The sequence below is a fragment of the Bos javanicus genome, chromosome 13 (genome assembly GCF_032452875.1).
Source record: "Bos javanicus breed banteng chromosome 13, ARS-OSU_banteng_1.0, whole genome shotgun sequence".
Classification (NCBI taxonomy): Eukaryota; Metazoa; Chordata; class Mammalia; order Artiodactyla; family Bovidae; genus Bos; species Bos javanicus.
In genome coordinates, this window is record NC_083880.1 from 28,159,799 (window position 1) to 28,173,559 (window position 13,761).

General features: G+C 44.4%; 1 long non-coding RNA gene across 2 annotated transcripts in view; it reads left to right on the plus strand.

The window, feature by feature from the left end:
• Positions 1-222: 222 nt before the first annotated feature.
• The window catches only part of LOC133259075 (uncharacterized), a 34,625-nt gene continuing 21,086 nt past the window's right edge, over positions 223-13,761 (plus strand). For both annotated transcript variants that reach the window (XR_009740257.1, XR_009740256.1), the window contains exons 1-2: positions 223-1,320; positions 3,717-3,809. This is a non-coding gene — a long non-coding RNA (uncharacterized LOC133259075). The remainder of the gene's footprint in view (positions 1,321-3,716; positions 3,810-13,761) is intronic.

Genomic DNA, 13,761 nt, shown 5'->3' on the forward strand with positions numbered 1-13,761 from the left:
CTTGGTGTTGTTTCTGCTTGAGAGGTTTAACTGACAACACAGCAAAGCAACTTAAAAATAGCCCAGGAACTGCCTCTCTCTGACGCCAAAGATCTGCACCTCTGTCCCCTGGGCCTACCTGTCCTGGGACTGGGGCCCTGCCCTCCTGGCCTCCCGCCCCCCAGGTGGCTGAGTCCAGGCTGAATCCTCCTAAGGACCAGGAAAGGGGCCGTGGGGGATCCTGGCCTTTTCGCACTCATAGGAGACCCTCTCGTATATATCTTCTAAAAGTGTCTCTGGTCATAGAGTGGTTTTCTCAGACATGGTACAGTGATCACCTCTGGATGATTTCTCATTGCATCTGTAATGCCAGGCTCTATGCTGGGAAGTGATGTTGGAATATGATGAAAAGCCAGGACCTAGCTGCTTGTGTACCGTAAATTCAGCCTTTAACTTTAAAAATCAGTGTTTTATTGTGAAATGTGTATTCTTATAGCATATTACATAATCTCTGTTGGCAGGTAGTATAGTATGTTAAAAAAAAAAAAAAAAAGCCTGGGCTCTGGAACCAGACCACCTGAGTTAAATTCTACCCTATCCAGTTAGAAGCTGGGTGAGCTTAGGCCTGTTCCTTAACATCTCTGGTCACTAGTTTCCTTGTTTGTAAAATGGCTTGATAACGTCAGACCTACCTTAGAGACTGTAATGAGGGGTTGTATGAGGGGGTTTTTAATATTTAAATTATTTATTTGTTTATTTTTGGCTGCACTGAGTCTTCATTGTCGCGTGCAGATTTTCTCTAGCTATGAAGAACAGGGGCTACTCTCTGGTAGCAGTGGACAGGCTTCTCGTTGCAGTGGCTCCTCTTGTTATGGAGCATGGGTTCTAGGCTCACAGGCTTCAGTAGTTGTGACTCAAGGGCTCTAGAGCGTGGGCTTCAGTAGCTGTGGCACTCGGGTTTAGTTGCTTCGAGGCATAAGGGATCTTCCCTGACTGGGGCTTGAACCCGTGTCCCCTGCCTTGGCAGGCAGATTCTTAACCACTGGACCACCAGGGAAGTCTGGGTTATATGAGTTTTAAATGTGGAAAGCATTTAGAACAGTGCTGAGGATAGAGGAAGCATTGAATAATAATGGATATGTTCTTTGTTAAATTGTAAAATATGGATAACACAAAATTTACCATTTTAGTCGTTTCTAGGTGCTCAGCTCAGTGGCACTAAGTGCATTCACATTTGTGGCCATCACCACCATCCACCTCCAGAACGTCTTCATCTTGCAGAACTGGGGCTCTACACTCATTAAGTAACGACTCCCCATCCTGCTCTGCTCCCAGCCCCTGGTAACCACCGTTTTATGAATTTGACTCTCCCAGGTTCCTCATATAAGTGGAATCCTGCAGGATTGTCTTTTTGTGACTGACTTCTTTCACTGAGCCTAATGGCCTCAAAGTTCATTCATGTTGTAACACGTGTCAGAATTTCCTTCTCTTTTGAAACTGAGTAATATCACATTTGTGGGGCTTCCCTGGTGGCTCAGCGGTAAAGAATCCACCTACAGTACAGGAGACGTGGGAGACATGGATTCAATCCCTGGATTGGGACGATCCCCTGGAGGAGGAAATGGTTACCCACTCCAGTATTCTTGCCAGGAGAATCCCATTGACAGAGGAACCTGGTGGGCTACAGTCCATGGGATCACAGAGTTGGACACAATAGAGCACACACGCATGCAATATCACATTGTCTACACGACATTCTGTTTATTCCTTCATCTGTAAATGGGCATTTGAGCATTTGAGTTGTTTCCACATTTCAGCTACAGCGAATAATGCTGCTGTGAACACAAGTGTACAAATATGGGCCCAAGTCCCTGCTTTCTCTTCTTTTGCCCAGAAGTGAAATTGCTGGATTCTCTAATAATTCTGTGTTTAATGGTGTTAGGAATCATCCTACTGTTTTTCATAACAGCTGCACCATCATTCTCATGGCTTTAAATACTATCTACCAGCAGATGAATTCTATACAACTTCATACCTTTCCTGAGCTGTAGGTGAAGTGAAAGTGAAAGTCGCTCAGTTGTGTCCGATTCTTTGTGACCTCATGGACTATACAGTCCCTGGAGATCTCCAGGCCAGAATACTGGAATGGGTAGATGTTCCCTTCTCCAGGGGATCTTCCCAACCCAGGGACTGAACGCAGTCTCCCGCATTGCAGGTAGATTTTTACCAGCTGAGGCACCAGGGAAGCCCAGCATGGAGGGAGGTAGGGAGCTGTAGGTAGATGTACACAATTGCCTACTTGGTCTTGTCAGTGTGATTTCTCACAGGCATCTTGAGGTTAAATATGTCCCAAACTGCACCTCTTACCCCACCCTGCTCTTTTCTGTTTTGGTAAATGACACTAACTGAGCATCTGGTTGCCCCAAATAGCTTTTAAGCAGGACCAGCTATAGAATTTGCCAGACCTGGTGCTACATGAAGATGGGCAGAAACAGGGTGGTGAATTCCACCTCCTTCCAGGGCTGTGCCCCCGTCCCCAGTGTACTGGCCATCCTGGGGGCATTGAAGCCTCTGTGCTGGGACCTGCCCAGTACCTGGATCTAGGGTGGCCCTGAGCCTCCACTGAGGTCCCCACCAGCTTGGGGTGGGGACATCTCTTGGCACTGATCACACCCCCATGAAGCTGGCCGTGAATCCTTCAGTGAATCTGGGATTCCTTTTTTCCTCACCCTCTAAGTTCACTTTATCATCAAGACTTATGAGTCCGACCTCTGAAATCCATCTCAGCTCTTCCCTGTCTCTCCTGCCAGGATGAGCATCCAAGCTACCATCACTTCTCTCGACTGTTAAAAGCCACCCGCCTGGTTTCTTTCACTCACACTTGCCTCTCCCCCTACATTCCACACACAAGCCGATGTGATTGTCTCCAAAAATAAATGAGTCCATGTTTACTGCCCAGTTTTAAAACATTTGTGGGCTCCTTGCCACATTTAGAATGAGATGTCAGCTTCTCACCAAGGCGTACAAAGCGGGTGATTTCAAAGCCCTGTACGCTCTTCTTTGCTTTTCCAGGCATGGCTTCCTGTTTTCTACACTTTGAAGATGCCAAGGCTGGAATGGTCTCAGGACAGTTTTTTTCCACCTGGCACCACTGACATTTTAGATAACCCTTTGTCTGTGGGTTTGTCCCTGGCATGGTAGGTCAGCAGTATCCCTGACCTCTAACCCTTAGATGCCGGTGGCACCACCCCCAGCCACCGCTTTTGAGGACAGAATGTCCCTGGACGTTACCAAAAGTGCCCCCAGGGCAACCCGCTTCCTGTGCTTCAGAACCTTCCCTGGAGCCCTAGAGCCCTGGTTCCTCCCCCGGCTGGATCATTGCCCCCGCACGCCCTCTACCGCTTTCACTGGTTGCATCTCCTTGTCCTTCGAAGAGCAAAGAAGCCGCTTGCCAGGCGGGAGACCTGGGTTTGATCCCTGGGTTGGGAAGATCCCCTGGAGAAGGGAACTGCTACCCGCTCCAGTATTCTGATCTGGAGATTTCCGTGGACTGTATAGTCCATGGGATTGCAAAGTGTTGGACACAACTGAATGCCTTTCACTTTCACTGATCAACCAATATAAAGTTGTCTCTCAGTCACACTCTATTTAGATTGCTATCTGAATGCTCACCAGTCTCTGATTTCTCTCTTGTTTAATTATGTGTTTGCTTACTTTCTTCTGTCCCTCCCCTCCAGCCCCCACCAGGATGCAAGCTTTTTAGAGTGGTCATGTCCATCATTTTGGTTGAGTGCTGTATTCCTGACACCTGGAGTGGAACCTGGCATATGGTAAGTGCTTAGTGTATCTTTGGGCTCCCCAGGTAAAGAACCCACCTGCCAATGCAGGAGACATAAGAGACTCGGGTTCAATCACTGGCTTGGAAAGGTCCCCTGGAGACGGGCATGGCAACCCACTCCAGTATTCTTGCCTGGAGAATTGCATGAACAGAGGAGCCTGGTGAGCTACAGTCCATGGGGTGACAAAGAATCGACACAGCTGAGTGACTGACACTTTCACTTCACCTCGTGTACCAGTGTAGGACGGTTCCCTTTTCTACACATCCTCTCCAGCATTCATTATTTTTAATGATGGTCATTCTGACTGGTATGAGGTAGTATATCGCTGTAGTTTTAATTTGCATTTATTTAGTGATTAGCATTCACTTTCATGCATTGGAGAAGGAAATGGCAACCCACTCCAGTGTTCTTGCCTGGAGAATCCCAAGGACAGGAAAGCCTGGTGGGCTGCCATCTATGGGGTCGCACAGAGTCGATCACGACTAAAGCGACTTAGAAGCAGCAGTGATTAGCAAGGAGAAGAAAATGGCAACCCACTCCAGTATTCTTGCCTGGAGAATTCCAAGGACAGAGGAGGCTGGTGGGCTGCCGTCTATGGGGTCGCACAGAGTCTGACACGACTGACATGACTTAGCAGCAGCAGCAGCAGTAATTAGCGATGATGAGCATCTTTTCCATGTGCCTATTGGCCATTTGTCTTTGGAGAAATGATTAGGTCTTCTACCCATTATTTGATTGGGCTTTTTGGGTTTTTTGTTATTGAATTGTATGAGCTGTTTGCATATTTTATAATTTCAGCTCTTATAAATTCACAAAACACTTTGAAACTCATGCTTGTTTCTGTGTACTCATCAGGCCATTTTCATTTCTCTCCAGTTCTTCCTCTTCTTTCCTTTTTATAACCTCTACTTTCCCTTTCTGATCCCCATTTCTGCTCTTTTGTCTCTTTTCTTTCTTTTGGTATTTCCCACATTAATTTGATTCAACATCTTTCATAACAGAAACAAAGACAAGTCAAACATGACACAGATAAAGTTTTGGTGAAGTTGAATCAAGCAACAAGATCTCATGGTCAAGTTCACTGGACTTCGAATAGCAGCCAGGACACAGAGGATCCCAATTGCCTGGGAACCAGACAGGACATCCCTGGGGGGAATCCCGGTGGCCTCTTGCTCCGTCTCTTTTCCCTCCTTCACTCTGAGTGTTGGCTTCTTTCTTCTCTCATTACGGCCAAGACCCCTGTGCCTCTTTATTTACCTGGTGAGAAACATTATTTCCATCAATATCTCCATAGACTTTTATTGAAGAAACCTGGCAGATTGAGCTAAAATGTCTTTATCCCAAATTCAAACAAACCATTGGGGAAAGAATTCCTCGGCTCAACTTGGGGAGGAGTCTTTGTTGACCGTCTCCATGTTCCAGACACCTCTAGGTGATGAGGATACGGCAGACAACAGGACAGACACAATTCTGTTGTCATGGAGCTTACATTCTCCGACACTGTACTTGCTCTATGTTTATTACTAAATGCGTATCAAGAACCAGGTCCTTACCTTGTGCCAAAGATATAGCGAACAAATCACACAAGCATAATTGTATATGGTGATAGGGTTAATTTTTTAAATACTTATTGTTTATTTGGTTGTGCTGGGTCTTAGTTGAGGCATGTGAACTCTTAGTTGCCACGTGTGTGAATAGTTCCCTGACCACGGTTCCCTAAGAATAGTTCTCTGACCAGGGTTCGAACCCGGATCCCCTGCCTTGGAGGGGGGAATCTTAGGCACTGGACCACCAGGAAGTCCTGGCTGATAAGAGTTTTCATCAGGTTTCTCCATTGTGACTCTTTCCCTCCCCATTTCCGTACTGTAAAGCTGCTGCATTTAAGAGGGGAGGATTGATGTGCTTCACTTCCTGGGCAGTATGTTTTGTTCTTCATGGCTTTATTGAGGTACAATTTACATACAACAAAATTCACCCATTTTAAGTGAACAGCTCATGCATTTTAGTAAAAATTGATATAGTGTACCTGAGGAAAATGGTCTTGGAGCTGACACCCTAAGGATGCAGAGGATTTAAACAGCCAAAGGCAGGGGAGGACTGTTCTAAGCAGAGGTCACAGCAATGTGCCAGCCCCTCCTGGGAGCGTGGTGTGTTTAGGGAACTTGGGTGAGTCCTGAACCACCTAAAAAAAATAGGCTGTGTCACCATCCTTCATTCAATATGCTCATAAATATTTTCCTCAGAACATTTAAAAGTCAACAGCATTTTATTGCCCAAATGTGTAAATTCCAGTTCTGTGAAGCACATGTCTCTCTAAAACAACTCCATCCCTGTTGGTTTATCCAAGGTTTTACTGTAGCAGTGTAAATATTAGGATAGTAAAATTCAGAATGGTCCCTGAGGGGAGAATAAAGGTGTTAATAAGATTTCCCCCCTTTTTAGGTCTTGTTTAAATGAGAATGTAAAGTACGTGTACTATTTCCTCTCTAATTTATTCCCCTTTGGAACAAACCCACCACAACAAAATGAGAATGGGAAGGTGATTCAGAGGCAGAAGAAGGGAAAGGAACTATACTTAGAAAGATATCATTTTACAAGCTTAGAACCTGAAAAAAATCCAGTTAGCAAAAACACTGAAGAGCTGTTTCCACTTAGAAATATCTATGCAGAAAGAAGATAATAAAACTGATTTGATGAACATATAGTATTGTCTTTGCCACAAGCCAACTTTTCTTATTTGATGCTTTCCACATTAATGCATGTTTATTGTAGCAAGTGAAATAAGTGTATGAAGGCGAGACCTGTCATCTCCTTAATACTTTCCTCCTCTCCTCACGTTCCCTTCCCTGCCACACCTCTGTCCTTGTTCCTGTAACTATACTTCATGTTCCTGTGCGATTCAGGAGAAATGAACTCTGAAAGACTCTTCTGAACTGGAGGTTGTCATGATAATGCTTCTAGAGTTGCTGGGAAACACCTGAAGGGAATGTTCACCCAAGAGGTACCTTGTGTTGACAGAGTAGGGATAGAATTGAAAATCCAGTGCTTTGTTTATTTTTTCTTGGCTCACTGCAGGTGGCTGGCATCTCTGCCCCTGGCTAGGCTTTCTGAACTCCCTTGTCACTATTAGAAGCTTTGCTTCTGAACGGTAGACCCAGCTGGAGCTGTGGCAGCAGAAAGACCTGGGTTCAGATCCTGGCTTTGCCTCTTATGGTCTCTGTGATGTTAATAAATTTTGTAATGAACCCTTCCTAGGTCATGGAAGCAGCATGACTTCATATTTGAAACAGAGACCTAATACCTATCTCTGGGGTGTTTACAGTACCTATTCTTTTTAAATAAACATTTATTTATTTGGCTGTGCCAGGTCTTGATTGTGTTACATGGGATCTTTGATTTTCGTGAGATCTAGTACCTTGACCAGAGATCCAACCCGAGCCACCTGCATTGGGAGCACAGAGTCTTAACCACTGGACCACCAGGGAAGTCCATTACAGTACCTACTTTTCAATCTCCCAGGTTATTGGATATCTCTGACGTCTTAGGATCCACAGCCAGAGACCAAGGCAAGTTGTATTTAAAGTGTCACAGGGGACTGAGAAGTTGGGCCTAACGTCTGTCTGTGAAACCAAGTGTCATAAGATAGGGAGGAAAGGAAGAGAAAGTATAGACTTGAGAATGTTAGTGGGGACTTCCCTGGAAGTCCAGCGGTTAACACTCCATGCTTCTGCTGCAGGGAGCACGGGTTGGATCCCTAGTCAGGGAAGTGGGATCCTGCATGCCACATGGCCAAAAAGAAAATACATGAATAAATGGAAAGGTATTTTTAAAAACCTTAAAAAATGTTAGTGGGCTGAAGTGGATTTGGAGTACTCATTTTGGAAGGAAGGAAGGTATCCAGGAAATGAAGGTTGGGAGATGTAGAGATTGTTAGAAAGATGTTGAGACTGATCGGGCAGTTGGACTTCCAGTTTTCCTCTTCATTAGTTATGCATAGCTCCCATCAACAGAGGCAGGGTCCTGCTGTGGCAGACCTTTCTTATTAATGACCCAGTGGAATAAAAGATTCCATGGAGCCCTGAGTGTCCCCAGAGGAAGGGATTGGGTCTGCCCAGTGCTTTAAGTTTGTTCTGCAGCTTAGTATACATGTATGTGTGTGTGTGTGCCTGACCAGTCGCTCAGTCATGTTTGACTCTTTGCGACCCCCATGGACTGTAGCCCACCAGGCTTCTTTGTCCATGGGATTTCCCAGGCAAGAATACTGGAGTGGGTGGCCATTTTCTTCTGCAGGGGATCTTCTTGACCCAGGGACTGATGATCTGCAGTACAGGTGGATTCTTGACCACTGTGGAAGTGGTCCACTTGACCACCAAGGAAGCCCTAAGTTTAACGTAACAGTGGTCTAAAAGCAGAGAAGCCCAATTAAGGACAAGTGGCAAACTTTGCCAATGTTGAGAGGGCGGTGAGCATAAACATTGACAACTGAAAAAATTAAAAACGAGAAGATCGTGTCAAAGAATTCATCCACATGAGGACAAAGGGCAGCACCCAAACACAAAAACTTGGATATTTACAGGTATACTTTGGAGCTACTGCAAATTTGGTTCCAAATTACTGCAATAAAGTGAATATTGTAATAAATCGAGTTGCACACCTTTTCTGGTTTCCCAGGGCATGTAAAAGTTATATTTACACCACACTATAGTCTATTAAGTGTGCAAAGCATTGTCTAAAAACATATATATACTTTAATGAAAAAATGTTTTCTTGCCAAAAATTATTAACCATCATCTCAGCCTTCCACAAGTTGTAGTAGTAACATGAGAGATCACGGATCACCAACAAATATAATCATGATGAGAAAATTTTGAAATGTTGTGAGAATTACCAAAATGTGACTCAGAGACACAAGAGGAGCAAATGCTATTGGGACAATGGCACTAATAGACTTCCTCGATACAGAGTTGCCACAGATCTTCAATTTGTAAAAAAAAAAAAAATGACGTGTCTGTGAAGCACAATAAAATGAGATCTGCCTGTACACAAATGTCCAAAAGGGGAAAAAAAAAATGAAGAAAGATTCATCAGTTTATTCATTAAAACCGTAAATCACTTTAGGTATTTCAAACAGAGAGGGATTTAATACGGGGAATTCAGTCATAAAGCTGGTGGAAGAGCTGGGAGAGCTAAAAGGCGGAAGGTGATGTTACCCAGGGATCAGAAATTCAAGGAGCTGGGGACATGTTCCAAGCAGTTAGGGTCTGTATGTTGAAAGCTATTTGTTTACCTAGTGTTCTAAGAACAGCTCTGTAGCTTTTCTGGTCTTTGTGCTTCTCTAGTCTGTGGGTTAGATTATAATTTCAAGGCTTACTTTTATGGCTTGTACAACATGGAGTCCCTGTAGGGAATCAAGGCCATGACAATGATCTTGTAGTTACCAACAGGCTGTGAAAGCTGGTCCATGGCATCTTAAACTTTGACAAGCAGGTGAATCATACAGCTGGGCTCCCTTGGTTTTGCCTTGCTCTGATTCAGCCCAGGGTTTGTTTGCTGATGTTTATGTAAACCAAGGAATGGTGCACGTGCCCTTTCCTCCTGGGTGTGTTTTAGGGGGAGAAGTGCATCTGTGCTCCAGGTGTGAGTTTAATGTTCCCAGTAGCATGATCCGATGGCAGGGCTGTTGAACATTTCTGTGGACACTCAGGGTTCCGTGAGATTTTTTGTGTGCTTTCAATTTATTTATTTTTAATTAAAGGATAATTGTTTTACAATATTGCATTGGTTTCTGCCATACACCAGCATGAATCAGCCATAGGTATACATATGTCCCTTCCCTCTTGAACCTCCCTCCCACCTCTCACCCCTTCCCACCCCTCTAAGTTGTTACAGAACCCTGGTTTGAGTTCCTGGAATTATACAGCAAATTCCCATTGGCTATGTTACATACCGCGAGTCTTTGAAGGAAGCAGTTTGGGACCAGCTCAGTGGTGACTTTGCATAAAGAGGCGGAGAGGGGGCCGTTTTGGTTTCTAGAATGCTATAATGTTCTCTCTCAGGCTGGCATGCAGTGGCTCATTCCTCAGCCTCCTCCATCATCCTCCTGTGCCCTGGGTTGTCCCTTCCTGCTTTGCTTCCTTGAATTAGTCCTCCCTGCACATGGCGGGAACAGGGAACCCAGACCATCCCCCAGCTGGTCTTCCCATTGATAATAGCTCTAGTGATAGAGTCCGTGGTTCCTGTGACAAGTCTGTGGTTCCTGGGACAAGTGAGAAGTCTTCTGTTCTGAGTCTTCTGTCCATGCTTGCCACTCTGGACCAGGCTGATGGATCAATTCCCACAATTTCTACTGTCTTTACTCTTCCTTTAAGTGGGAAGATTCTGTATCAAAAAACACATATTTCTACTGAATTCTATCCCTAAGAACTTTCCAATCTCCCCAAAGTAGGGTCAAGTTCGCCAGCCTAAGAAATTTGTCCTGAACTTGGCTGGGTACCCCACTTGTCCTCCTATCTACCCGGCATGGGCACTGGGCTGTTCTAATCAAATTACTCAGTAAGGGTCTCCCCCAACCGTATCCTGTTTGCTCCCACATATAGATCTCTCCTTCACACTCTGTTACTGGTAAAAGCTTTTTCAGCAAGGGAGAGTTTACTACAATGGTCTTCTAAGCTCAGCTTGCCCAAGGAGGGGTGACATTCTGGGCAGCTTCTTAAAGAATATGATCAGAAAGCATGCAATTACCTCTCCTGAGTGTGATCCCTAGGAACTCCTAGACTCAAAAGTTCAGCCAGGCTGATCAAAGGGACACAATTTCTCCCATGCACTGTGATTGATGATTTGCAAAGCATTTAGAGCTTAACACACATTCTTAATTTGATCCTCACATTCAATATTTTTCCCAGATGACAAAAGAGAAGCTTGGAGATTAGGGAGCAGAGGGCTGGTTATATAATAGAAAGCTGGGCCAGAAATCAAGATACTCAGACGCTGACTTCTAGACCTTCTTTCTGTACCAAAGGACTAGCCTAGGAAGATGTAATGAGTGTGGGTGCTTACAGCAAATGTGTCCTTGCAAAGGTCAAAAAGATGAATTTGCCAGAGCCTGGCAAGGGTACATTTTTGCAAAGGAAGCCTTCTGTGAATGATGGAGGGGTGGGGTGGTGAAAGCAGAGGAAGACTGGGGAGGATCCCCTCGATAGAGGGAGATAGTCCTAAGAGTCCCATACATTTTCCAAAGATAGTGTCTTTTGATTTAAAGACATTAGAAAAAGCAGGTCTATTCTACATGATTGAAAGAAGACTGGTTTGACTAAAGCCCTGACAAAGGTAGTTGAAGCATGGTACATGTTCGTCTCTCTGATGCTAAAACTTACACCTTGAGAGGGGAGGGAGGGCTTCCCTGCTGGCTGCTGCCAGTGCAGGAGACAAGGGTTCAGTCCCTGGTACAGGAAGATCCCACATGCTGCTGAGCTACCAAGTCCACGTACTGCAACAGCTGAGCCTGTGCCCTAGAGACTGGGAGCTGCAACCACTGAGCCCATGTGCCCCAGAGCCCATGCTCCACAGCAAAAGAAGCCACTGTGGTGAGAAGCCCAAGCACACAACTGGAGAGCAGCCTGCCCATAAACGAAGACCCAGCACAGCCAAAGATAAAATTATTTTTTAAAAAAATTTTTAAAAGAGGGGAAGGAAAGGAGACTTAAGATATATTAGTGTTTCTCTGCTGTGACACACCCCTAGACCTTACACTTCTGGCATGTTGGGAATTGCTGACCAATCCTGAATCTCCAGGATTCAGGACTTATCTGGGTTTGCCTGGAGGGCTGGCAAGGTAGATCCCAGGCCTAGCACCAATCTTGAAGGGCAGTCTTTTTTTAAAAAGATTATTTTATTGAAGTAGAGTTGATTTACAGTGACAGTGTTTGTTAATTTCTCCTGTACAGCAAAGTGATTCAGTTATATATATCTTCTTTTTTTTTAATTAATTTATTTTTTATTGAAGGATAATTGCTTTACAGAATTTTGCTGTTTTCTGTCAAACCTCAACATGAATCAGCCATAGGTATACATGTATCCCCTCCCTTTTGAAACTCCCTCCCATCTCCCTTCCCATCCTACCCCTCTAGGTTGATGCAGAGCCCCTGTTTGAGTTTCCTTAGCCATACAGCAAATTCCCGTGGGCTATCTATTTTACATATGGTGATGTAAGTTTCCATGTTACTCTTTTCATACATCTCGCCCTCTCCCTCCCTCTCTCCATGTCCATAAGTCTATTATCCATGTCTGTTTCTCCACTGTTGCCCTGTAAGTAAATTCTTCAGTACCATTTTTTCTAGATTCCATATATATATGCGTTAGAATATGGTATTTCTCTTTCTCTTTCTGACTTACTTCACTATGTATAATAGGTTCTAGGTTCATCCACCTCATTAGAACTGACTCAAAGGCGTTCCTTTTTATGGGTGAAAATCTGTATGCAGGTCAGGAAGCAACAGTTAGAACTGGACATGGAACAACAGACTGGTTCCAAATAGGAAAAGGAGTATGTCAAGGCTGTATATTGTAACCCTGCTTATTTAACTTATATGCAGAGTACATCATGAGAAACGCTGGACTGGAAGAAACACAAGCTGGAATCAAGATTGCCGGGAGAAATATCAATAACCTCAGATATGCAGATGACACCACCCTTATGGCAGAAAGTGAAGAGGAACTAAAAAGCCTCTTGATGAAAGTGAAAGTGGAGAGTGAAAAAGTTGGCTTAAAGCTCAACATTCAGAAAACAAAGATCATGACATCCGGTCCCACCACTTCATGGGAAATAGATGGAGAAACAGGGGAAACAGTGTCAGACTTTATTTTTCTGGGCTCCAAAATGACTGCAGATGGTGACTGCAGCCATGAAATTAAAAGGCGCTTCCTCCTTGGAAGGAAAGTTATGACCGACCTAGATAGCATATTCAAAAGCAGACACATTACTTTGCCAACAAAGGTCTGTCTAGTCAAGGCTATGGTTTTTCCTGTGGTCATGTATGGATGTGAGAGTTGGACTGTGAAGAAGGCTGAGCGCCGAAGAATTGATGCTTTTGAAGTGTGGTGTTGGAGAAGACTCTTGAGAGTCCCTTGGACTGCAAGGAGATCCAACCAGTCCATTCTGAAGGAGATCAGCCCTGGGATTTCTTTGGAAGGAATGATGCTAAAGCTGAAACTCCAGTACTTTGGCCACCTCATGCGAAGAGTTGACTCATTGGAAAAGACTCTGATGCTGGGAGGGATTGGGGGCAGGAGGAGAAGGGGACGACAGAGGATGAGATGGCTGAATGGCATCACTGACTCGATGGATGTGAGTCTGAGTGAACTCCGGGAGTTGGTGATGGACAGGGAGGCCTGGCGTGCTGTGATTCATGGGGTCGCAAAGAGTTGGACACGACTGAATGACTGAACTGAATATTCCATTGTGTATATGTACCACAACTTCTTTATCCATTCATCTGTTGATGGACATCTAGGTTGCTTCCATGTTCTAGCTATTGTAAATAGTGCTGCAATGAACAATGGGATACATGTGTCTTTTTCAATTTTGGTTTCCTCAGGGTGTATGCCTAGGAGTGGGATTGCTGGGTCATATGGTGGTTTTATTCCTAGTTTTTTAAGGAATCTCCATACCGTCTTCCATACTGGCTGTATCGATTTACATTCCTACCAACAGTGCAAGAATGTTCCCTTTTCTCCACACCCTCTGCAGCATTTATTGTTTACAGACTTTCTGATGAGGGGCATTCTGACCAGTGTGAGATGATATCTCATTGTAGTTTTGATTTGCATTTCTCTAATAATGAGCTATGTTGAGCATCTTTTCATGTGTTTGTTAGCCATCTGTATGTCTTCTTTGGAGAAATGTCTGTTTAGGTCTTTTTCCCACTTTTTGATTGGGTTGTTTGTT